We start from the raw sequence: 24,725 nt of genomic DNA, 5'->3' as shown, positions 1-24,725 counted from the left end.
GCCTGGTATAATGTCTTGAGCCTGTAGTCCCAGCTACTTAGGAGGCTGAAGTGGGAGGATCCCTTGAGCTGAGGAGTTCAAGGCTAGTCTGGGCAACATAGCAAGACCCTGTCTCAAAAAAAAAAAAAAGCAAAAAACAGACCTCTCTTTTAGCTTTATTTGGACCTTTGTAAAAAACAAACTAATGAAATATACTTTTTTAAGCCAACTTGATGGGTGGAAATTATATCTTATGTGTTTAATCTGTATTTCCCTGATCATTACTCAATTGAGATTTTTTTTGAGAAGTATATGGGTCATCTGTGTTATTTCTGTGAATTGCCTACTCATATCTTTTGCCCACTTTTCCATTCATCTGTTTATATTTATCTTGTTGATTTATGGGCATTTTAAATAGTCTTGGTGGTAATAATATCTATGAAATAATCCTGAGAAAAGTAGAAAGAAAACCAACAATCACATAATAATTACAGAATTGGGGCTATAAATATGAAATTAATATTATAAGCAATATTTCAGTGTGTCTATTATATGCGTTTTTGTTTTATTTATGATGCCTACTGTCATACAGAGCTGTTTTCTATTTTATGTAGTCTAACCTGTCCATCATCATGTCTATAGAGTCTAAATGTACTTACTGTCTCTGTTGCTTTCTGGATGTGCATGGGGGGTGGCTGCTGGGGTGAAGAAGAGAGGCAGGGTAAAAATTGATCAGGGCTTTTTAGCTTCAGTGACTTCACAGTGAGTGGTACCATTAACTGACATAGGAGATGGAGGAAAAAAAGCAGACTTGAGAAGGAAAACCATTGTTGAGTTCTGTGTGGGGTATGTTGGGTTTCAGATTCGAGATGAAAATCTTGATTGCGATGCCCAGTACAAAGTTGAAAATGTACCCATCACTCACCAAAAAAGGAATTTTTTTTTTTTTTTTTGAGACAGAGTTTCGCTCTTGTCACCCAGGCTGGAGGGCAATGGCACGATCTCGGCTCAGTGCAACCTCCGCCTTCCAGGTTCAAGTGATTCTCCTGCCTCAGCCTCCTGAGTAGCTAGGATTACAGGCATGCACCACCACACCCAGCTAATTTTTGTATTTTTAGTGGAGATGGGATTTCACCACACTGGCCAGGCTGGTCTTGAACTCCTGACCTCAGGTGATCCACCCGCCTCCAAAGAAGCAATCTTTTTATGGATGTTTGTGGCCCCTGACTGGTGCTCACCTTCTAGTTTTGCTGTGTGAGCCTACTTTCTTTTGTTTACATGAGACTGGAGTCCAGCCATCAGCTCAAAGCACATGATGTCAAGTTTCTAGAACCAGATTGACTAGAGCCTGCTAATGAGCTCACTCTCATGGTCTGTGTTCTTGTCTGGAAATACAATATTGCATACATTTTTTAAATAAGCCCACTGGGGCAAAAATTATTCCTAAGCTCCTTGCAGAGGTTACTACCTGTTTGTTCTAATTTTCACGGTTTTTAAGCAACTAGATAAACAGAAAATATTGGCGTTTCAGCAGCTACCTGCTCTTTCTGCTTCAAGGCTTTTTACATTTTATGAACATGGACAGTTTAGACCTATGTGTAGGCTGTAATTATCAATATATTATTGACTTACCAGCTTGATGTTTGCAAACATTCCTATAGCCTTCAAATTTTACAGAGACACTGAAGCTTAGAGAGATTGAATGCCTTGCTCAACATCATGCCGCTAGTAAGTGAAAGTGCCCAGATTTAAACAAAATATGTTCCTTCATTTCTGGGAATAATGGTTAAGCCCTGAGCTCAGGAGAGAGGTCTAGGCTAGAAATATGGACCTGCGATACATTTCCTTGAAGATCTGGAGCTGAATACAGGTTTGGCTTCATGGATGTACAACTTGTGTAGTTATAAAGGAATGCTATGTCCTCACCAAAACTCATGTGAAAATTTGATTCTCAAAGTAGTGATGTTGGGCAAGGGAGCCTAGTGGGAGATGTTTCAGTTATGGGGGCAGATCCCTCATGAATGGCTTGGTGCCATTCTTACAGTAGTGAGTTCTCATCCTAGCGTGACTGGATTTGTTCTCCAGGAATGGATCAGTTTCCATGTCAGTGAGTTGTTATAAAGCCAGCATGCCCCTCAGATTTTGTTTGTTCACAATGTATCTGCTTCCTTTTCAACCTTCTCTGCCATGTTATGATGCAGCACAAAAGCCTTCTCCAGAAGCCAGGGCCATACCCCTTGAACTTCCCAACCTGCAGAACTATGAGCTAAATAAACCTCTTTTCTTTATAAGTTTTATAAGTTATCCAGTTTCAAGTGTTCTATTACAGCAACACAAAACAAAGAAATGAGGTCATGTCTGGCTTAATGTTCTGCTATTGCCATCTTGAAATTTTTAATAATTGTTAAGCAAATGACCCTGCATTTTTATTTTACACTAGGCCTCACAAATTATGTAGCCAGTCCTGGCTGAATGAGATTGTTTAAGGGATGTGAATAAATTAAGGCTCACAGCAAGACAAGGGACAGAATCCTAGCAGACCCAACTTGGAAGTATTGGCAGAAGTAGAATTGTCCACGAAGAGAATTTTGAAATAATGATGCAAAAAGTAGAAAGAAAACCAACAGGCGGGGTTGTGGTAGGAAGTGAGGGAGGAGCTCAATAAAGGAAGAGAGGATCCACAGTGTCATCTCTTATAAGGGGTCCAGGCCACTAAAAACTAAAATGAGGCATTTGTCTTTTGAGGGGTCAGAAAGTGAGAAACGGTGCTGGCAGAGGCCAGATGCAGCTGAAGTGTGACAAGGAGGTCATGAAGTGAAGCTGGTGTAGACTATCCAAGGAAGAATTTTGGGAAGCAGTTTGGAGATTATGCAGAGACAAGGGACAGCAATTTTTTAATGGGAGAAATCAGAAAATGTCTATGCCTGGGGGAAGAAGCAAGAAAGGGGAAATAAGTAGAAATAAAAGAACAGATGATTCAAGAGAAATTAGCATTATCATGAGGTCTGAGGTCATATGTAAAAGAATGAGGTAGATGATGGGCATGCAGTTAGACAGAAGAACAGAGAGAAAAGAGAATGAGTACAGATAAACAAGGGAAGGTGGAAGGTAAGGAAACTTAAGGAGTTTATGCTGGGTAACCTCTGTTTTTTTCTAATTACATAGGAACAAGACTTCAAATGTGAAGATAGGAGGAGCAAAGATAAAAGTCATTTCTAATTGGAAAGAGAGCCAACCATGCATGAGTAATGGAAAAGTCAGGCTGTGGGGTTACTGACTCCCTGAAATTTTTGTCAGACCACATGCAACATTTTCTTGCATGGCTGTGAATCAAACAGGAGAGAGTCATCTTCACATTTCTGTCCAGTTGGTTTTAGTTGTTCAGAATTATTTACAAAGTGACATGTTTCTTGAATGCTTTCTTATATTCTAGATCTGAGAATTATCAGAGGTAAGACAGAAAGAATTAGCTTAGCTCTGCTTTTGGCAGCATGAGGATTCCAGGAAGTATTGATATTCAAATTCTCTAATTATACTAATTTTTGAATCTGTGTCACTTCTTTTTCCTTTTCAAAAAATTTTTTTGTAGAGATGGGGTCTCACTATGTAGCCCAGGCTGATCTTGAACTCCTGGCCTCAAGTAATCCTCCTGCCTCAGCCTCCCTAAGTGGTGGGATTACAGGTATGAGCCACCTCACCCAGCCTGAGTCTGTGGCATTTCTGTGCAAGCTTACTAGGCTCCAGACATTTTTATATACATCATCTCATTTAATCCTTGTAAGATTCCTATGTCATTATCTTAATTATGCAGAGAAAGAAATTGAAACTCCAAGAACTGATAATAAAGTTCAAGGTCACAGGTAGTACCAATCAGGATTCAACCAGACCATAACAACACTGTGGCCACTGCCCATTCCCCAACCATATGCATTAAAAGCACCTTATGAGTTATAGCAATTTTGCACAGATGGTCCCACATGAAGTTCATAAACAACCCTGAGAGGTAGATATTATTATTTTCAGTTTACAGATAAGAAAACTGAGATTCAATGTGACTTGCCCCAAATCACTCAGTGGGTGAATTCAGCCTTTTTAGCATAAAAACCCATGCTATTTCCAGAAAATACATTTAGGGCAGCATTCCTCCCAGTGAACCATATCAGGTTTGCATATAGCCACTGAATTTATCTTGAGATGATACTGTCTGAGAATGCACAGCCTGCAGGTGTGGTTACCTAAAAAGAGAAAGTGTATAAGTTGATGGGAACTGAGACTTTCCCCAAAGGGTGTAGAGTGTAGAATTAAAAAGGAACCAGCGTCACATTGGGCAAATGTGACCGTTGTTCTCTGTGAAGAGTTACCCAAAGATTGGAATATGTCCTTGGGGTTGCCGAGGTGGCAGCTGTGTACCCAGGATGGAGAAGGGGAGAGTAAGACAAAGTTCCCCTTTTGCTTAACAGGACCAGGTGGAGGTCCATGAAAGGACAAGCCTTTAACCCAGAAACTGCAGGGAATCCAAAGAGCCGGTGGTGGCAGGGGAGAAAGCCCATGATCCTCTAAGGGGGCCCCTGCCTTGTTTGAGGCTGAAAACTGAGTGATCCTGAGAAGTCAAAGATAGAGGAAGAACCCTCTTGCTGGAGAGAAGCAAAACAGGGAGGTCCTGGCCAAATTTTTTTTAAGTTAATTTTAAGCCTATGCTAAACTATAACTTACCAAATCTCTATATTGCTTGGATGCCCTGAAGTGTTGTGCATCATAGTTTGAGGCAATGTGTTCTATTTCATTTACATGGTTTGGGGAACAGTTCTGCAGCAGAATTAAATGGGGAAAGTCAGAAGCTCCTCAAAGGGCCATCTTTCAAGGAGAATTTCTTCTTAGTTTGAATTAGTGGTGATAGCAGAAAGTTACCAGAATAATCAGCAGCAGTACGCAGGAAAGCACCTTCTACACACAGGCTGCCTTCCTGGCACCTGTTGTCCCTCATAGTGATCTATTCACACTCCCAGTGGTTACTGTGTGACACCAGGATCTCTTCCCACAGTTTCAGTTCAGAGTTCATCTGGCCTCTCCCACCAATACACACTGACGTCCTGCTCCTCCTAGGTCTGGCTCTGCAAGCTTACTAAATCAATGTCACAAGTTTCTCACCAGGGTTAGTAACTTATAAGTGAGAAGTTGCTCAGATTATCATTACTAGGACAATAATTATGACCTTCAGTCTTATTGGAGCAAGAGAAAATGTCTAGGTTTATATATGTAATTCTATGTATGAATATGTGTGCGTACACATATATTTACACACACACAGTGCCATCAGCAGTTTATCTGAAATTGATTTTCATTATGAAAGGCATAATGAAAATTGGAAGCTTCATCAAAATAAGACGACATGAGTATTGCATGTTGCCAAAACCATTAAAATGAATGAGATAGTTATGCTCCTAGCACGGGGCCACCAGCTTAGGCTGGAGTGTTATCACAGCCCTGCTGGTTAATCAGCAGTCCTCCAAGGACAGCTGCTATTTAGTTAGTTAATGCATTTCTGTTTGGCATGTGCCCTCATGTTGTTGAATATCTGAAGTGTGTAGTTTAGCAAAGCAGACACAGAAGGATTATATTCCTATGACTTGACTGCAGACACAGCTGACTAGACATAATTTTTCGTTAGAAACTTTATCTTGTACTATTAGCAATATTTAACCCAGCATATTTTCCATTCATGTAATTTACCAAAAAAAAAAAAAACAGGTATTTAAAATGTTCAGAGTAACACACCACTTTGGAAAAGAGTTTGTCAGCTCCTTAAAAAATTAAATGCAAATCTACCATACTAATTCAGCCATTCCTCTCCTACGTGTTTATCCAAGAAAAATGAAAGCAAATGTCCATACAAAGATTTATAGAACAAGAATGTTCATAGCAGCTTTATTTATGATAGCAAACATCTAAAAGCAACACAAATATCCATCAGCAGGTGAATAGATAAGCCAATTGTGGTACATGCGTGCACTGAAATACTACTTGGCAATAAAAATGAATCAGCTGTTGATACAATGAAATCACACGAATGAATCTCAAAATAATTATGCTGAGTGAAGGAAGTCAGACAAAAAAAGAATACATATTGTCTGACTCCATTTACATAAAATTATAGAAAGTGTAAACTGATCTATAGTGATGGAAAGCATATCAGTGGTTGAGTACACAAAGAAACAAGTTCATTAACTTGATCGTGGTGATGGATTTATAGGTATATGCATATGTAAAAACTTATCAAATTATACAATGTTAAAGATGTGTTATTTACTGTATTTCAATTATATCACAATGGATTTTTTAAAAGTAGAGACTGTATGTAGGAATGTGGACAAAGTAAACAAGATTGGCAAGGATATCCTTGCTCTATAGGAGCTGTTTGGTTAAGAAGGCACTACATGACCAACTCAATAATAGAAGGTGAGAGAAAATCATGTATATGCTTATTTTGCATTAGTTACATATTTCTTTTCACCATCTCTACGTCTTCTTCTCACCTCCTGCCCCCAATCCTCTCATTGATTAGTAAGTGCTATTATTGAAGCAGAGATATTTTGGTTCGTTGTTAGCAATTTCAGCTTCTGTTAATATCTTTCTTCCTCTTGACTTAGGGTGGAAATTTAGCATTACAACTGTAAAAAAAAATTAGGAGTAGAAGTTGAAACTGAGGTTGAGAGAGAACAGTTAATAGATCAGTTTAGTAGTAGGTAGAAATTAGAATTTGGGAAGTTTGCCTTGGAAAGAAGGGCGGATACTTTTGTTTAGGGAAATGGGACCAAAGGAATAGAGGAGGAGATGGAGGGATATTGAAGGAGTTGGAACACCGCTTAGCAAATGGTCTTTTTTTCTGGCATGTTAATGGAATAGTCTTAAGATAAAGATAAGGAATATAAATAATGGGCTGGGATTTGAGGCAAAAGAAGAATTTGGGAATAGTCCCATGGGAAATCACTAGGGAGTCAACAAGAAGTGGGGGGAAAAAAAGAAAAACAAAAGCTTTGCTGAATAGCACAGAAGCAGCACTTGAACTCAACTAGCATGAATTTTTGTGGAGTGCCCTTAGCATGGTTTAGAAAATTTTCAACAATATTAGTGGTATTCAGTTAGGGGCACAATCAGCCTTCATTGTCAGAAGCAGAAAAAAGTGTTTGCACCTTTAAAAAAATTAAAGTCCATTCTCAGCCAGATAAACTACTATATTAAGAAAAATTGAGGGGCTGGGCACGGTGGCTCACACCTGTAATCCCAGCACTTTGGGAGGCTGAGGCGGGTGGATCACGAGGTCGGGAGATCGAGACCATCCTGACTAACATGGTGAAACCCTATCTCTACTAAAAACACAAAAAATTAGCCGGGCGTGGTGGTAGGCGCCTGTAGTCCCAGCTACTCGGGAGGCTGAGGCAGGAGAATGGCAGGAACCCAGGAGGTGGAGCTTGCAGTGAGCCGAGATCGCGCCACTGCACTCCAGCCTGGGCGACAGAGAGAGACTCTCTCAAAAAAAAAAAAAAGAAAGAAACGTTGAATTATGCTTTTCAAAATGTTTGCTCACAGATTTTCAACTACTTTCAGTAACGTATATTGTCTCCCAAACATGCACTTTATTGTATGTAGTAACTGAGTATTTTTACAACTAACTATAAATAAAGCTATTGTAACCAGCTTATTTACTTCCTGGTTTCAATGTGGTAGGCACTACTTTAGGCATTTTAAATATATTAACTCATTTAATGCTCATAACAATGCAATTACATGCTTCACAAAGGAGAAAACTGAAGCACACAGAGGTTAGACTTCTGATCAATGACAAAGCTAGGATTCAAGAATCTGGCTCCAGGGCCCAGTTTCTAACCGATATAATACAGTGCCTTGCATACAATTATGATATTACATTATGTTAGTCATGTATGTCACAATTATACCAAATAAGCCAGAGTCATGGAATACAATCAGAAAGCAACTTTCTTTTCATCCCCCACTGTACTTTTACATTTATTCAGTATGTCTAGTCCATCCCTATTTCTGAATGAAATTTAGGGCAATCTCATGACTTTTAGAGTTACTCTTAATAATTTAAGATCATGCAATCAGTAATATACACATCCAGTCCAGTGCAATAACTAGCCTTTAGATTTCATCAAAAGCTGATTCTTTTTTTCCAGTGCAGGCCTAATCACCCTAGCAACCTATGAAAATGGTAGTAGGAAGGAAGTTTGACTTTTTCTCTCTCTTTCCCACATTGCACTTTTATACTTCCTGACCTGCCTTGTCTACTGTACTTTCTGGCGCCTACCTCCAAGGTCAAAGGGGGAAGAGGAGCTTAAGTGGCAGCAAACGTCTAACTAACAACACTGTGGTATTAGTGCCTTCCAGTTACGGGTTCAAAGCCTACCATCTCCCAGAGGCACTTTGGTGGTCTGTTTGCAATTCATTCCTTACCACCAGGGATTTCTTACTTGCAGTTCCCTTGAGTAAGGCAAGTCCAGCTGATCATTAGCTACTTCGTTGACTTTCCAGGTAACTGACAGTTTCTTCTGTTGGGGTTTGCACACACTTAGACAGTTCTCTTGAACAAAACTCAGGTGGTCCTGTACAGGCATTCTTTCCCATTGAACCATATCTGATCCATGAGAAACATTCAAGCATCATTTGTCCTGACCAACTCCAATGGTCCAGGCCACTAACATAGCCATCTCTCCTTTGATAAGCCACCTCTTTTACATTTTCCATAAAGGATTCGGGAGCACAGTTCACCTAGAACTGTAAACTGTAGAGAATAGTTTATTCGGTTCTTTAAATCCCTCATATCTTGACTTGAGGTGAAGGAGAAAGTAGTTCCCAGTCAACCCCTTCCATTTAGGTTGAAGGACTTATAGCACACCCCTAGCTGTCTCCAAAAAATTCTCCTATAATCTTTGATCCCATCTCCTTTTGTTTATTTTTGAGAGTGCATTAAGAGTTACAAACCTAAATTTCTAATAATCAAATTCAGCAAGTTTGCTGGATATAACAGCACTATACAAATTCAATAGTGTTCCTAGGTGGTTATCAGTAACCAAATACGTAATATTTATAAGCATAATAAAATATAATTTAGAAGCCATTCACAATAGCAACAAAAATTACAAGGCATCCAAAAATAAATTTACTCTATATAAGATAGTTATGGGAAGGCACAATATCATAAAATCTGTTCCTCCAACATTTTCTATAAATGCAATAATATTCCAAAATTTTTAATAACTACAATGAAATGTTTCATGTCATTTAACAACTAATGAAAAATATATACAAAAGATTAAAGGGTGGGAGTTCTAAACAATTCTGAAGAAAAGAAAAAGGTGGGAAGTCTTGATGTACAAGCATGCAAGACTTTTTTTTTTTCTTATTTTATTTTATTTTTTTTTTTTAGAGACAGAGTCTCACTCTGTCTCCCAAGCTGCAGCCTTGACTCCCTGGGCTTAAGCAATCGTCCCACCTCTGCCTCCTGCGTAGCTAGAACTACAAGTGTGCACCACCATGCCTGGCTAAAAGATTTATTTTAAAGTTATGGAGAAGTAAAAGTGAAGTATTGGTTCAGGAACAGACAGATAAAGAACAGAACAGAGAATTTTTTAAAGTCCAAGCAAAAATGAGATATTGTTATAAAATGTGGGACTAAAACTTAGCTGGAAAAGGATGAGCTATTCAATAAACTAAAACAAGAGGACAAATGAAAATAGGTCTCAGTCAAAAAAAATTCAAACAAAAATTCCATAAAGACTAAAACAAGTATAAAATTGAAACTTGAGGAACAAAATATCAAAAACTATCCCATGATATTAGGAAAGGTAGAGATTTCTTATAAAAGACACCAAAAGCACAAAACTAAGAAAAAGATGGAAAATTGTGACTACTTAAATGCAAAACATCTGGCAGTCAAAAGATACCATAACCAAGTTAAAGCAAGCTACAAAGTGAAGAAACATATTTACATATATACAAGCAAAGGCTTATATCCAGAATACGCAAAAAGCTTCTACCGCATCATTAAGAAAAGAAATAGAAAAATACTGGCGGGGAGAGCAAGGTGGCTGTCTAGATAGAGCCAGGTGGAACGGCTCTCATGGAGGGATTGAAACAACTGGCATCCTCCTAACAGATCTTTAGAGGAAAGACACCAGGAGTAGACAGAGGGAAGACACAGAAGCTGGGCTGAAGGGGAAGAAAGCTGGGAACCCTGAATGGAACTACCATGCACTGGGACTCATTCCTGACCCACAATGGCTCTGGGGGAATAGATGGGTTGAACTGGGAAGGAGAAACCCACTCTCACCATGGGCCTCTGGAACCCTAGTAGGAGACACCTTGACCACCATGGACACTTGAGTTGGCAGGGAGAGCTGCTTAGAGAAGTGGTAGGGGCAGCAAGTCAGCTGATGTGGAGCCCAGAGGGTTTGGTGCGGGAATGTCTATAGCAGAGCACAGCCAGGGATAGCCATCTGCCTAGGCTCAACTTGCTTCCATAGGAGACTTTAGCCCTTAGGGAACTGTCAGACCTGATCTCTGCAGGATGGTCTTGCCCATCAGAAGATGCTGGTCTGACCTGAGTACCTATTGGTCTGTTGGCCTCTCCCAGGGCCCCAGCCTGACCACACCTGCTTTCATGGCAGCCTTGGGTGTCCTGGGGACCTGCACCATAGCTTCTATGCTGGTGGACCATGCCTAACCAGCAAAGATCTCCAGAAGGGTGGTCCTATGGCCATGCACCAAACTGCCCTCTCCCTCCCCATACTGCAGCTTTTCCCAGGGCCTCGAAAACTCTCCACATCACTTTTCTGGCACCTGTCTGCACAGGCAGGTCTTGCTTTCCTTGCCCTGCCAGTGTGGGAGTGCACCTCACCCTTCTTCCCCTACTGATTGCCTTTGCAAACAGAGCCTTGGCAGGCACAGAGCCATCCAGCCCCACCCCCACCAGTGTCCCACAGTTGCACTAATGCTGTGCAGAGAACAGCAGATCCTACCCTGCCCTGAGTGATCACTCCTGCTTGCAGGGCACAGAGAAGGCACCCAGACCTGTGTCCGCCAGTGCCCTGCTCCCGAGCAAACACCAACTCCAGTGAGACTGTGTTCAAAATTGCCAGCAGGGACTCCCCACACCCCCTACAGCTGCATTGCCTTTGCCTCTGTGGTGAACACCTGCAGGGAAGCAGGCACCCTGGGAACTGGTAGCACTCTGTTGCAGCTGCCATACCTCAGCCCCACAGTACAGTGGATTCCTAATCTCAAGGAGCCAGAGAACAAAGTTGGGGCCCAATACAAGCTCCCCAAAGTTAGAGCATGCAGTACGGGAGTTGAAAGCTGAGCGTTGGCTCCCTAAAATCCTCTAGAAACCAAGCCAGTCAGCTGAATCCACCTTAAATCAAAATCAAACCCTCAAGGTCATAGGATAAAAGAAAAAGAAACCCACCCAAAGGTCGGCAACCTCTAAGATTGAAGGTAGACAAGCCCACAAAGATGAGACAGAATCACCACAAGAGCCCTGAAAACTCAAAAAGCCAGAGTACCTTCTTTCCTCCAAACAACCACATCCCTTCTAAAGCAAAGGTTCTGAACCAGGCTGAGATGGCTGAAATGACAGAAACAGAATTCATAATATGGATAGGAGTAAAGATCATTGAGCTACAAGACTACATTGAAATCCAATCCAAGGAAACTAAAAATCATGCTAAAACAATGCAGGAGCTGACAGACAAAATATCTAGTATAGAAAAGAACATAACCAACATAATAGAGCTTGAAAACACACTATAAGAATTTCCTAATGCAATCACAAGTATTAAGAGCAGAATAGACCACGCAGAGGAAAGATTATCAGTGCCTGAAGACTGGCTTTCTGAAATAAGATAGTCAGATGAGAATAGAGAAAAAAGAATAAAAAGAAACAAAACCTCGGAGAAATAATAAATTATATAAAGAGACTGAATCTATGACTCATTGGTGTCCCTGAAAGAGATAGAGAAAATGGTACTAACTTGGAAAACATATTTCAGGATATCATTCATGAGAACTTCCCCAACCTAGCTAGAGAAGCCAACATTCAAATTCAGGAAATGCAGAGTACCCCAGTAAGATACTTCACAAGATCATCCCCAAAACACATAATCATCAGATTCTCCAAGGATAAAATAAGAGAAAAAATGTTAGAGGCAGCTAGAGAGAAATGTCAGGTCACTTCCAAAGTGAAGCCCATCAGATGTAACAGCAGTTCTCTTAGTTGAAACCCTGCAAGCCAAAAGAGATTGGGGCCAATATTCAACATTCTTAAAGAAAAGAAATTCCAATCCAGAATTTCATATCTGGCCAAACTAAGCTTCATAAGCAAAGGAGAAATAAAATCCTTTACAGGCAAGCAAATGCTGAGGGGATTAATTACCACCAGACCTGCCTTATAAGAGCTCCTGAAGGAAGCACTAAATATGGAAAGGAAAAACCATTACCAGCCACTACAAAAACAAAATGAAGTGCACAAACCAGTAACACTATAAAGCAGCCATATAAACAAGTCTGAAAAATAACCAGCTAACATCAGGATGATAGGATCAAATCCACACGTATCAGTAACAACCTTGAATGTAAATGGGTTAAATGCCCCAATTAAAAATTGCAGAGTGGCAAGCTGGATAAAGAATCAAGACCAATTGGTATACTGTCTTCAAGAGATCCATTGCACATAAAATGACACACATAGGGTCAAAATAAGGGGATGGAGAAAAACACACCAAGCAAATGAAAAAACAGAAAAAAGCAGGAGTTGCGATCCTAGCTTCAAACAAAACAGATTTTAAACCAACAAAAGACAAAGAAGGGCATTACATAATGGGAAAGGGTTCAATTCAACAAGAAGATTTAACTACCCTAAATGTGTATGCACCCAACACAGGAGCACCCAGATACGTAAAGCAGGTTCTTAGAGACTTTCAAAAAGGTGTTAGACTCCTACACAATAATAGTGGGAGATTTTAACACCCCGCCAGCAATATTAGACAGATCATCGAGTCAAATCAGGAGTGTAATCTCATTCACAATTGCTCACAAAAAGAATAAAATACCAGGAATACAGCTAATCAGGGAGGTGAAAAGGCTCTGCAAGGTGAACTACAAAACACTGCTCAAAGAAATCAGAGATGACACAAACAATTGGAAAAACATTCCATGCTCATGGATAGGAAGAATCAATATTATTAAAATGACCATACTACCCAAAGCAATTTATAGATTCAATGCTATTCATAATAAACTACCATTGACATTCTTCACAGAACTAGAGAAAACAATTTTAAAATTCTTATGCAACCAAAAAAGAGCCTGAGTAGCCGAGGCATTCCTAAGCAAAAAGAACAAAGCTGAAGGCAACACACTACCTGATTTGGCTGTGTCCCCACCCAAATCTCATCTTGAATTGTAGCTCCCATAATCCCCATGTCATGGGAGAGACCTGGGGGGAGGTAATTTAATCATGGGGATGGGTTTTTCCCATGTCGTTCTCACGATAGTGAATAAGTCTCCAGAGATCTGATGGTTTTATAAAGGGCAGTTCCCCTGCACATGCTCTCCGTTGCCTGCCACCATGTAAGACATGGCTTTCTCCTCCTTTGCCTTCTGCCACGATTGTGAGGCGTACCCAGCCATGTGGAATTGTGAGTCCATGAAACCTCTTTTTCTTTATAAATTACCCAGTCTCAGGTATTTCTTTATAGCAGCATAAAAATGGACTAATACAATACTATTTTAAAATTCTTATGGAACCAAAAAGAGCCTGTGTAGCCAAGGTATTCCTAAGCAAAAAGAACAAAGCTGGAGGCATCACACTACCTGATTTCAAACTGTATTACAGGGTTACAGCAACCAAAACAGCATGGTACTGGTACAAAAACAGACACATAGACCAATGAAACAGAATAGAGAACCCAGAAACAAGGCACACACCTACAACTATCTGATCTTTGACAAACCTGACAAAACCAATGGGAAAAGGATTCCCTGTGGTGCTGGGAGAACTGGCTAGCCATATTCAGAAGACTGAAACTGGACCCCTTTCTTCACCATATACAAAAAATTAACTCAAGATGGATTAAAGACTTCAGTGTAAAACCCAAAATTATAAAAAACCCTGGATGACAACCTCAGGCAATACCATTCTGGACGTAAGAATAGGCAAAGATTTCATGACAAAGATGCCAAAAGCAATTGCAACAAAAGCAAAAATTGACAAATGGAATAGCATTAAAGTAAAGAGCTTCTGCACAGCAAAGGAAACTATCCACAGAGTAAACGACCTACAGAATGGGAGAAAATTTTTGCTAACTATGCATCTGACAAATGTCTAATACCTAGAATCTATAAGGAATGTAAACAAATTTACAAGGAAAAAAACCATTAAAAAGTGGGCAAAGGACATGAGCAGACACTTTTCAAAAGAGGACTTCCTTGCTTGTTGTAACTCTCTCACCTATTTCTCTCTCTGTCTCTGTCTCTCTCTGTCTCTCTCTCTTTCACACACACACGCACACACACACACACACACAAACACACACACCACTCCCAAGAAGACTGTAGTATTTTCTAAAATTTCTGGCTCATAAGAGTCACTCAGAATGTGTACAAAAGCCAGACCTCTAGCTCCACTTCAGAACTGTGAAATCAGAATCTCCAGGGAAGGGGCCTTAGAACCTGTGTGTTGGTCAGGCACAGTGGCTCACGCCTGTAATCCCAGCACTTTGGGAGGCTGAGGCGAGCAGATCACCTAAGGTCAGGAGTTCGAGACCAGCCTAGCCAACATGGTGAAATCCCATCTCTACGAAAAATGCAATAATTAGCCGGGTGTGGTGGTATGTGCCTGTAATCTCAGCTACTTGGGAGACTGAGCCAGGACAATTGCTTGAACCCAGGAGGTGGAGCTTGCAGTAAGCCAAGATCATGACACTGCACTCCAGCCTGGGCGACAGAACAAGACTCTGTCTCAAAAAAAAAAAAAAAAAAAAAAAAAAGAACCTGCATGTTGAACAGCTGAATCTTAAAAGCAGGCAAGTTTGGGAACCAGAAAGGGAAGCCACATCTGAGCAGGTTTGCTAGCACCTGATTTGAGCTCATGAGACAATCTGAGCCAAAGAAGCTCATGCGTAAGCCCAGTGTTATAATATAGGTAGAATCATGTCCAAAGAAGCAAACAGACCAGAGGGAGAGTTTCACCCGTGTACCATGGCAGGGGAAGAGGAAAGACAAAAATAATACCTGTGAAAGGCATTAAAACTGTTCACAGAGGTGGAAGGCTGTGAAGACCACAAACCTGCCCTCCCATGTATCAGTGTCCCCATTTTATTTTATGTTCATTGCTTCTGGGCTTCATAAAAGGCTCCACCTCTCCCTGGGCCTCAAACTACTCACTTGACCAAAACCACTGGAGGAGTGGGGCAAGAAGAGGCAAGAAGAGAGAGGAATAGCTGAGTGTGTCATCTGTGCCGAAGTCATAACCACTTTGTGTTCTATCACTTCAGAAACTTGGTGGCATTAGAAGAATTTTCATGTAACAACAGAGGCCTGTTACTAGCCCTCAGGAGCAATGATTTGTGTTGGAAAGATGCCATAAGTTTGGAAAACTGCTCACATTATGAGCCTGCAAATCTCATGGAAAAAAATAGTAAACGGATGGGGGTTAGAGGGATGGGGGAGCCAGAAGCTGAGAAGGAACCGAGAAGCTGTTAGTTTATCAATCTGCAAATCTGGAGCCAGGCCAAATTTGGTAGCTGTCAAATCAAGTATGCACCTAAATTAGAAAGACATATCCATCTGTAATGATTCATAAGAGGGCCCTTATAAAAGTTCAACTTATAAAAATTCAAAAGGATCGGCCGATGTGATGGCTCACGCCTGTAATCCCGGTACTGTGGGAGACCAAGGAGGGTGGATCACCTGAGGTCAGGAGTGCAAGACCAGCCTGGCTAACATGGTAAAACCCCATCTCTACTAAAAATACAAAAAAAAATTAGCTGGGCGTGGTGGTGGGTATCTGTAATCCCAGCTACTCGGGAGGTTAAGGCAAGAGAATCGCTTGAACCCGGGAGGCAGAGGTTGCAGTGAGCCGAGATCGTGCCATTGCACTCCAGCCTGGGCAGCAAGAGTGAAACTCCATCTCAAAAAAAAAAAAGAAAAATTCAAAAGGGTCTATGTAGGCATTTTATGCTACAATTGGGGGAGGAGTTAACACCTAACCATATTTCATTTGGCACTTATTTATAACATGTATTGTAAAGTAAATAGTTATTTTAGAAATTGAGGACATTTTGGTACTATTGCTAAACCTGGGGAACATATAATTAGTAATAATAATAATTGCCTGTGTAGCATAGACTCTAGGCTAATTACTGTATGTTTGCTGTCTCATTCAGTCCTCAGTCCTCAGAACAGCCCTCGGAGAGAGTGACTATCTTTATGTCCAGTTTATATACCAGCAAACTGGTGCTTGGAGATGTTAGATTACTTTCCCAAGCAGAATGCTTTCGAGAGTTCATATGGCCAACAACTGTGCTCTTCATCAACTCTAGCTGTTTTATTGGTAAATTTCTTGGACCTGTATCCCACTTCTTTAAGGTGCTTTCCTCATTTCTGTGTATACCAACATCTCCTCCTCCCAGCTTATCCTGATATTCACTGTGACTGTCTTTCTGCTCCTTAGTTCAGACACACTCAAATGTTGCTATTTAAATGGTGCTTTGTTGGTGTGTTACACCATCTTCACTAGATCCCAAGCTACCTGGGGGCTGAGATCATGTCATATTAGTTCATCTTCTTCTTTCCTGATCTCTCTCTTTTTTTTTTTTTTTTTTTCGAGACGGAGTCTGCTGTCTCCCAGGCTGGAGTTCAGTGGCACAATCTCGGCTCACTGCAAGCTCGGCCTCCCGGGTTCTCGCCATTCTCCTGCCTCGGCCTCCCCAGTAGCTGGGACTACAGGCGCCCGCCACCACGCCCAGCTAATTTTTTGTATTTTTAGTGGAGACGGGGTTTCACCATGTTAGCCAGGATTGTCTCAATCTCCTGACCTCGTGATCCACCCACCTCGGCCTCCCGAAGTGCTGGGATTACAGGCGTAAGCCACTGCGCCCTGCCCTTTCCTGATCTCTCTAAGTAGCAGATATTCGTTAGACAATTATTAAATACATGTTATGTCACTGGAGGTTATCACACTTGTTATTCTAGCTGAAAGAATGAAAAAATTACTAATTAGGGCATTTTAAAAACCAACCAACTTATTTTGCTATTAAAATCTGATATTCTCAGTGAAACAGTTTTCAGACACTAGAGTTTATGGCTCAAGATTATTTTGTTATTAGGAGAAATAAATTTAAAAGAACCTACAAGCTTGATGGCCCATATGTAATGAAATATACATTTCGTAAATCATTTCATTGTCAATCTCTGCTTAGTCAACCTCGTCTTGCCAGTAGTTAATGGCAAGTCTATTAACTCTACTAAGAAGTAATGATTTGAAAAATGAAGATTGATTGAGCTGCAGTATCTTCAGATAACCATTTATCATCACTAATTACACTTCTGACTTTGTAACTATTTCAAGGTAATTTATAGGAACTAAATTCATTATTCACAAAAACCAATGACAGATGTCAAGGATAGAGGGTTACAGCCCAGCAGGTCTCACTAATCAGCATTTCCTTTCTCCAGCTTGCCTGTTGCTCAATTTATGCCCGATCTCCATGATCTTAGGTAAGCATTATTCATAGTAAGTCTTAACAGAGAAAGAAATCTGAAGGCAGTTTTCAGAAAATCACAAACAACCTCTACCATTCAGCTCTTTCAAATAAAATATCAAAAGTAAGTTTCCTTGCTTTACTTCAGTTAGAAGAATTTTTCCAAGGTATTATCAATGAAACAGGTCACAGTGCTCTTTGAGTTACCTAAGCGGGCAGCTAAGCTCCCCGTTGCATCATTAATGACATATACAGTGAGATGTCACTTTTAAGAGCTGCTGTTTAACCATTCATAAAATGATTGTTTCTTTCTGTATCTTATATAGTGAAAATTAATTGTCTTCAGTGGAACACCAAAGCAGGTGGCTTTTTGATGGGCTGGAATCCAGTCTTTTGCCATTCACACCCCTACTTCTGTGGAGTCTACTTTGGTGGAGGTTTTAAAAGGTCATGGCTTTATATATATATTACACCCTAAGTGTTGCTTTTGTATGTGTTCAACTTGCCACTTGGTAAGTCACCATATCTAGATTGTCTCTGCTAAATTAAATCAATTTGATATGCAAAGATGTCACAGGTTTGACCTACTGAAATGTGAGTGTGTATGTGTGTGTAATTTAAAAAAAAATCTTTATTAGATTGGAGTGTATTTTTTAAAAGCACAAAATATATGGAGGAAATCTAATTTTGTTCACAAAAATAGTACACATGAAAATATATCTCCCTGCTACAGACAGAAGTCATGCCTTTTATGATTTTATTTTATTTTATTTTATTTATTTAGTTTTTGAGGATGGCATGGGGGAAAATTGTGCAAGAACAGTTAATCCCAGAGAAAATATCTCTGTTGGAACACTAGCAAGGTCAGTGTTCCCTTAGTTATTCACTGTCAAATGTCAGTCTGACTGCAAATAATAGATGAGTCTTATATGTTGAAGGTCTCCGAATATCTCTGTATCTCAAGGTTGTTCTCGACTCTGTATGATCTAGACTTCAAGAGCAGATGCCAAAGCAGTGGATGTCTCTTAAAACCACTTTTGCTGAAAAGAGGATTCCCCCTTTTGTGTGTCCCTAGAAAAAGGTATTGGGTAATGCTGCTGACACCGTGATTTTGTACTTCTGGCCTCCAGAACTGTGAGAATAAATTCCTGTTGTTTTAAGTCACCAAGCTTTTGGTAATTTGTTATGGCAGTGCTAGGAAACTACTACAGGTCAGTAACATTGTCTTTATAAATAAAGTGTCTATAAGCATCACCTCCACTATCTGATATCCAAAGACTCCTCTGAGGATGGCTACTTTATCAAGAATTGGTGCCAAAAATTAAAAATCAACTTCTCCTCTTAAGGATTCATGACATGAAAGCTAAAATAAAATGTTTATAGACTGGGCGCAGTGGCTCACGCCTGTAATCCCAGCACTTTAGGGGGCTGAGGTGGGCGGATCATGAGGTCAGGAGTTCAAGACCAGCCTGGCCAATATGGTGAAACCCTGTCTCCACTAAAAATACAAAAATTAGCCGGGTGTGGTAGCGCACGCCCATAGTCCCAGCTACTCAGGAGGCTGAGGCAGGAGAATTGCTTGAACCCAGGCTGGTGTGCAGTGGCATGATCTCGGCTCACTGCAAGCTCTGCCTCCCAGGTTCACGCCATTCTCCTGCCTCAGCCTCCCGAGTAGCTGGGACTACAGGCGCCTGACACCACGCCAGGCTAATTTTTTGTATTTTTAGTAGAGATTGGGTTTCACCGTGTTAACCAGGATGGTCTTGATCTCCTGACCTCGCGATCCACCCGCCTCAGACTCCCAAAGTGCTGGGATTACAGGCGTGAGCCACTGTGCCCGGACTGGTTAACTCTTATTCGTCATGGATGACTTGGGTCAAATGTAACTTCTGTAAAGCCTTCTCTGACCTCACACCCTGCTTCATATTCCCACTGGACCATTATACCAGTTCATGTTTGTATGTTGCCTCTCCCACTAGTCTGTAACTCCTTGAAACCAGAAACCTCTCTTATTAAAAATGAAAAGTTCAGTCTCTGGAAACAGACAGCCCAGATCCACACCTAACACCAACAAGCACTGCTGTGTACCTTTCAGCAATTTTATTTAATCTCTCTAATCCTTGATTTTCTCATCTATAAAATGGACATAATACTAATACCTACCTCATTCAGGTATCTCTGAAAATTAAATAATAGACATGTGAAGGATATATCTATTACATAGTAAAGACCTATGATTATTAGCTATTATCTGTTTTTATAAACTTTGCATATCCAGTATTCAGCATTCTTCTGAGCAATGAAAAGGTGTGCAATAATGTTAAGTTGAATGTAATCAGAAAGACTTGAACAGAGTTGAAATAGACTGAAGCCAAGTTGGTTAGGACGGAAAGTGGGACAAGAAAAAAATGAAGGCACAGATGGAGAAAGAGGTAAAAACTGTACTGAAATTTGCAATCTTCAATGTGCTGATTGGACATAGAGAACACAATAAGGAGGGGATCAAAAGTGACTTCAATGATCCCAATTTGTGGATGTATGGTAATGCCATTGCTCATTGCAAGAAACATGAGAGGGAAAGCAGATCTGTATGCAAAGATAAAGAATTCCATACAGATCTTTCCAAACATTCCAGTTTCAGTTGTTTTGAATCTGAGGTGCCAGTGAGATAGCAAAGTGTAAATGTCCACTGGGGCTAAATGTAAGGGTATGGAAAGCAAGGTCATGCTCTGGTAGGGAGAATTGTATTGGAGCTGGAGGAAGATTGCTTCAGATGGAGACCCAAGGACAAGAAGAATAGTGAAGCCCTTGGCTTTCTGCTCCTTCATCACATCTGCTGCTGGTCCTGTCTCCAGTGTGAGCCTCAAACATTTTCATAATCAGAGTCAAGGATTCTATGCAACACATCAAAGTGAAAGAAAAATTTATTTATTTCTAGATCTGTATCTATTCATCCACCTTCCCATAATAAAGCTTCCATGCCCTCTAGATTTGAATCCTGACCAAAATATTAACCCGAGAAACCCAGGAGACACACAGCCTAAAAATTGACTATCAGGATGCTAGTGACTTTACCTGTGTGGATAGTAGATTTGAGAAATTAAAATAAGTTTGTTTCTTGGGTGTCCTATACCTAATTTCTTTTTGGAAGAAGACCTTATTTAAAATCCACTATCTTTACTTATCGAGAGTTAGAGGAACCACATGAATGAATTACTTTACTGCATCACTGCAGCTGAAGGTATGGAGGTGGGGTTGGTGAGGTGAACAAAGTGGCCCAACCAAAACACTCTTGGTTTTACTTTAATAATGAACTGGATTAACCCGGAAATAAAATGCCATGGAAAAAAGCTAAGAACTGAATCCATGAGCAGATTGAAGGGACTTTCCTTAAGCCGTCTTAAGGAATTGGTTTAGACTATAGACCAAGTCTAAACCAATCTCACCCTCCTCACTGACAGCACCTCCCTTCCCTTGTCTTCCCAGTTCTCCCTCTCTTGAGAGACAAAAGGAAGTTGACCAAGGCTGGAGTCACCCCAATTTTGTTTTCCTTCCTTCCAATGTCTTTTTCATTTTTATTCATTTGTTTATTTATTTTGAGACAGAGTCTCGCTCTGTCACCCAGACTGGAGTGCAGTGGCACAGTCTTGGCTCACTGCAACCTCCACCTCCCAGGCTCAAGTGATTCCCCTGACTCAGCCTCCCCAGTAACTGGCATTACAGGCATGCACCACCACACCCAGCTAATTTTTGTATTTTTAGTAGAGATGAGGTTTCACCATGTTGGCCAGGCTGGTCTCAAACTCCTGACCTCAAGTGATCTGCTGGACTCAGCCTCCCAAAGTACTAGGATTACAGGGGTGAGCCACCGTGCCCGGCCCCAATGTCTTTTTCAAAATTAATGTTCTATTATTGTCTTATTTTGTTACAAATGGGGATATACTCATCAGAAAACACAGCAAAAATAAATTTCTTAACATCCATAATCCTATACACCCAAAGATATCCAATGTAAGCTCTTTGTTGTATAGAGTTTGTTTTTCTTATAAAGATCTAGACAGATGTGTATAGACCTAGATCTACATAATAGATTATAGCTATAGATATAGATGTATTTACAGATATAATTACATTTATAAATATAGACATAGCTATGTTTATAGATACAAATATATGTATATTTGCAGGGCTAACTCATGCAGCAGCAGAGGGTGCTGAGAGTAAAGGCACTTTATTCAGTGGATGGGGCATATTTTGACTCATAATCTGCCTTTTTCATTCAAATTAAGACACACTTTGTTTAATCCTAAATTCTTTCTAGATTCTTGGTTGTTCCCCACCACCCCCAGTCCAGCTTTGCCCTCCCCAACTAGAGTCCATCCTTAGCTGTGGCCTCTCCAGTGAACCCAGCTCTGCTGTGGGTAACCCAGTCCAGGGAGTCCTCAGATTTTCCTACCACAGAGAACTGGCTGCTCCTGTTATGTCTGGGATGAAGGGAACAAGGCCTGCTAATTTCAAGCCAGTACATTCAACCAGCAGCTCTGGTTTCCTCTTACCCTCTCATACACTGCATGATCCTTGAATGTGTTTTCCAATGGCAATGATTCTTTCCAAAATAAGGCTGAGTGGAGTCTTAGATGTAAAGACAGAAATACTAACAATACACTAAACATTGAGTGTTATCTATAAAGCTGACGGCTTTATAATTAACCCTTAAAGCAACTTCTTAAGGCAAATATTGCTATTATCCCCAGTTTACAGATAAGAAAACCAAAACTTAAAGAATGATCTAAAGTTTGATTCAAACCCAGGATTGCCTGACTCCCTGACATGAATCACACTACACTGCTTCTGTCTGCGGGAGTGTCTCGCAGGAGATTTAGCAAACGCCCACGACATGGATTCTGTGTTAAACTCCTCTTTCCCAAGGCTTCAGTTCTTTCTGGCTGAGCACAAGCAAGGTCTGCAGCCATGCAGAAGCATCTTGGTGAAGGGAGGCAGGACCCCTGCTGAGCAATCATGCATCCACCACAAAAGTGCTGGTGGCGCCAGCTTAGTAAACTTGGAGTTACATCTTTCTCCCTGAGATGGTTCAGAAGTTTGGCTTAGTGATCACCATTTGAATGATAGAAATTCTGTGTACCTGATGGTTTGGGTAATCATCTTCAGAGTGCTGAATGCCAGGCTTGGCACTGAGCCGGGTGGGGCTTTACCTAGCCTAGCTTGACTCAGGGTGCTTTTTCCCCAAAGGCCATTCCTCTACGGAAGACTTAGCAAGTATATTAAAAAACCCTGAGTCAGGCCCGTTTGTATATATAATCTAATATTGTCAAAACAAATTGATTTGGAATGAAGAGCTTCCTGTTTCTGCAGATCATTTTCCTTTGTTGAGGATCATCTGAAGCTCCGTTTTTATTAACTTTTATGAGCACCTTCTCTCCTCTTCTCCTGTCAACAGATTGTTGATATTGGCCCTGATTGTTCCATGTATGGGTAAATGTGAACCTTGTTCTCTTAAATCCTAGTTTGATAAGAACTAACAGGAAACAAAAAAAAAGAAATTAAATAAAAAGTGTAAGTCCTGGGTAGGTTAGCAATGCAGAATCCAAAATAGAATATGGAATAAGGTAGTCAAGAAATCAGCACATTTGTATCTCATCATACAAATCTTACAACTTGCCCCCAGATTTTTAAATAATGAGCCCTTGAAGGAGATCCTAGATTTAACAGTGAGATCCAATTATAAGGGTAGATATTAGGACATAGTTACCCAAGCAATGACCTTAAAGGGAGAGGATGCAGAAGCACCGATTCCAGCTGACACGTGGAAACCTCCCTTTTCCTCATGAAAACTGCTTCAGCAACCCAGAAGAATAAACTTTATTCAGGGAAGGAACACCTTTTCTACTGCAGCTGAAGGTGTGGAGGTAGGGATAGTGAGAAGGCAGATATTTCATAAAAAGGAATCCTTGGGTTTCGGGGATATCATACACGACGGCTTTAATTTTTTCTATGAAATAAGGTGCAGAGGAGATGGGGAGGGTAGCTTGAAGAGAGTAGTGAAAGTCTGGCCCCGGTAGAGAAGGAGAGGGGATCTGAAAAAGGCAATTTTTTAAAGGACACAGAGCACTCTGAGGACCAGTCTGGGTTTGGAGACCCTGAATGTACAGGGGCAGCAATAAGTAGTGGAGTGACATACCGAACTAAGAGACAGCAGAGAATCAGGATGATCCACTTGTGGAAATTGGAGAGACAGGTGCAGCAGAAAGACAGTGGTTCAAGAGACACAGCCCATATTTAGTTTGGATAAGGAAGGAAACAAGCCACAGGTGAGGATATTCAATGGGAAGGGAAAGGAGCATTTAAAGGGCTGGTGTATTGAAATAGAATGAGGTTGAATAACAAACACTGGGGACATGAGAGGCAGAGAACAGAAAGGATAGAAAGTTGGTTAACAATTGGTAAAGGAGAGCTTAAGATATTGGAGGAGGTGGAGCTCCTGTTGGTAAGACCAAGGTTGGATCTATCAAGGAGAATGGGTAACTGAGGCAGAGAGAACATAAACTGTTGAAGATGCCAGAATCTTGAGGCTAGTTTGTTGAAAAAGTGGACCAGCAGGATTTGAAGACACCTATAATGATGACAATGCTTTCTTTTTTCTTGTAATATTGTATCGTTATTTTATGGCATGCTTTCTTGTTATAAGCCATTTCCAAAACTTGTGGAGCAAGGAAGAAAACAAATAAAATAGGAAGAGAGCCAGAGAGATCAACAAAATATGAAAGTCATCACTGGATATAGGAAGTGCCCAAAACCATGTGAATTAGGTAGTTGAGGGATCTTAATTTCTTAATATTTTGGGGATTTAAAAATCTGCTCTTCTGGGCTATGGATTCATTGAAGGGAGGTCTATGACTTATCATCTGTGCATCCTATTATGGTTCTGAGCACAGCTGCCTACACAAAGCT

Source organism: Gorilla gorilla, chromosome 19, assembly GCF_029281585.2.
Source record: "Gorilla gorilla gorilla isolate KB3781 chromosome 19, NHGRI_mGorGor1-v2.1_pri, whole genome shotgun sequence".
NCBI lineage: Eukaryota > Metazoa > Chordata > Mammalia > Primates > Hominidae > Gorilla > Gorilla gorilla.
Note: the sequence above shows the minus strand (reverse complement) of the source record.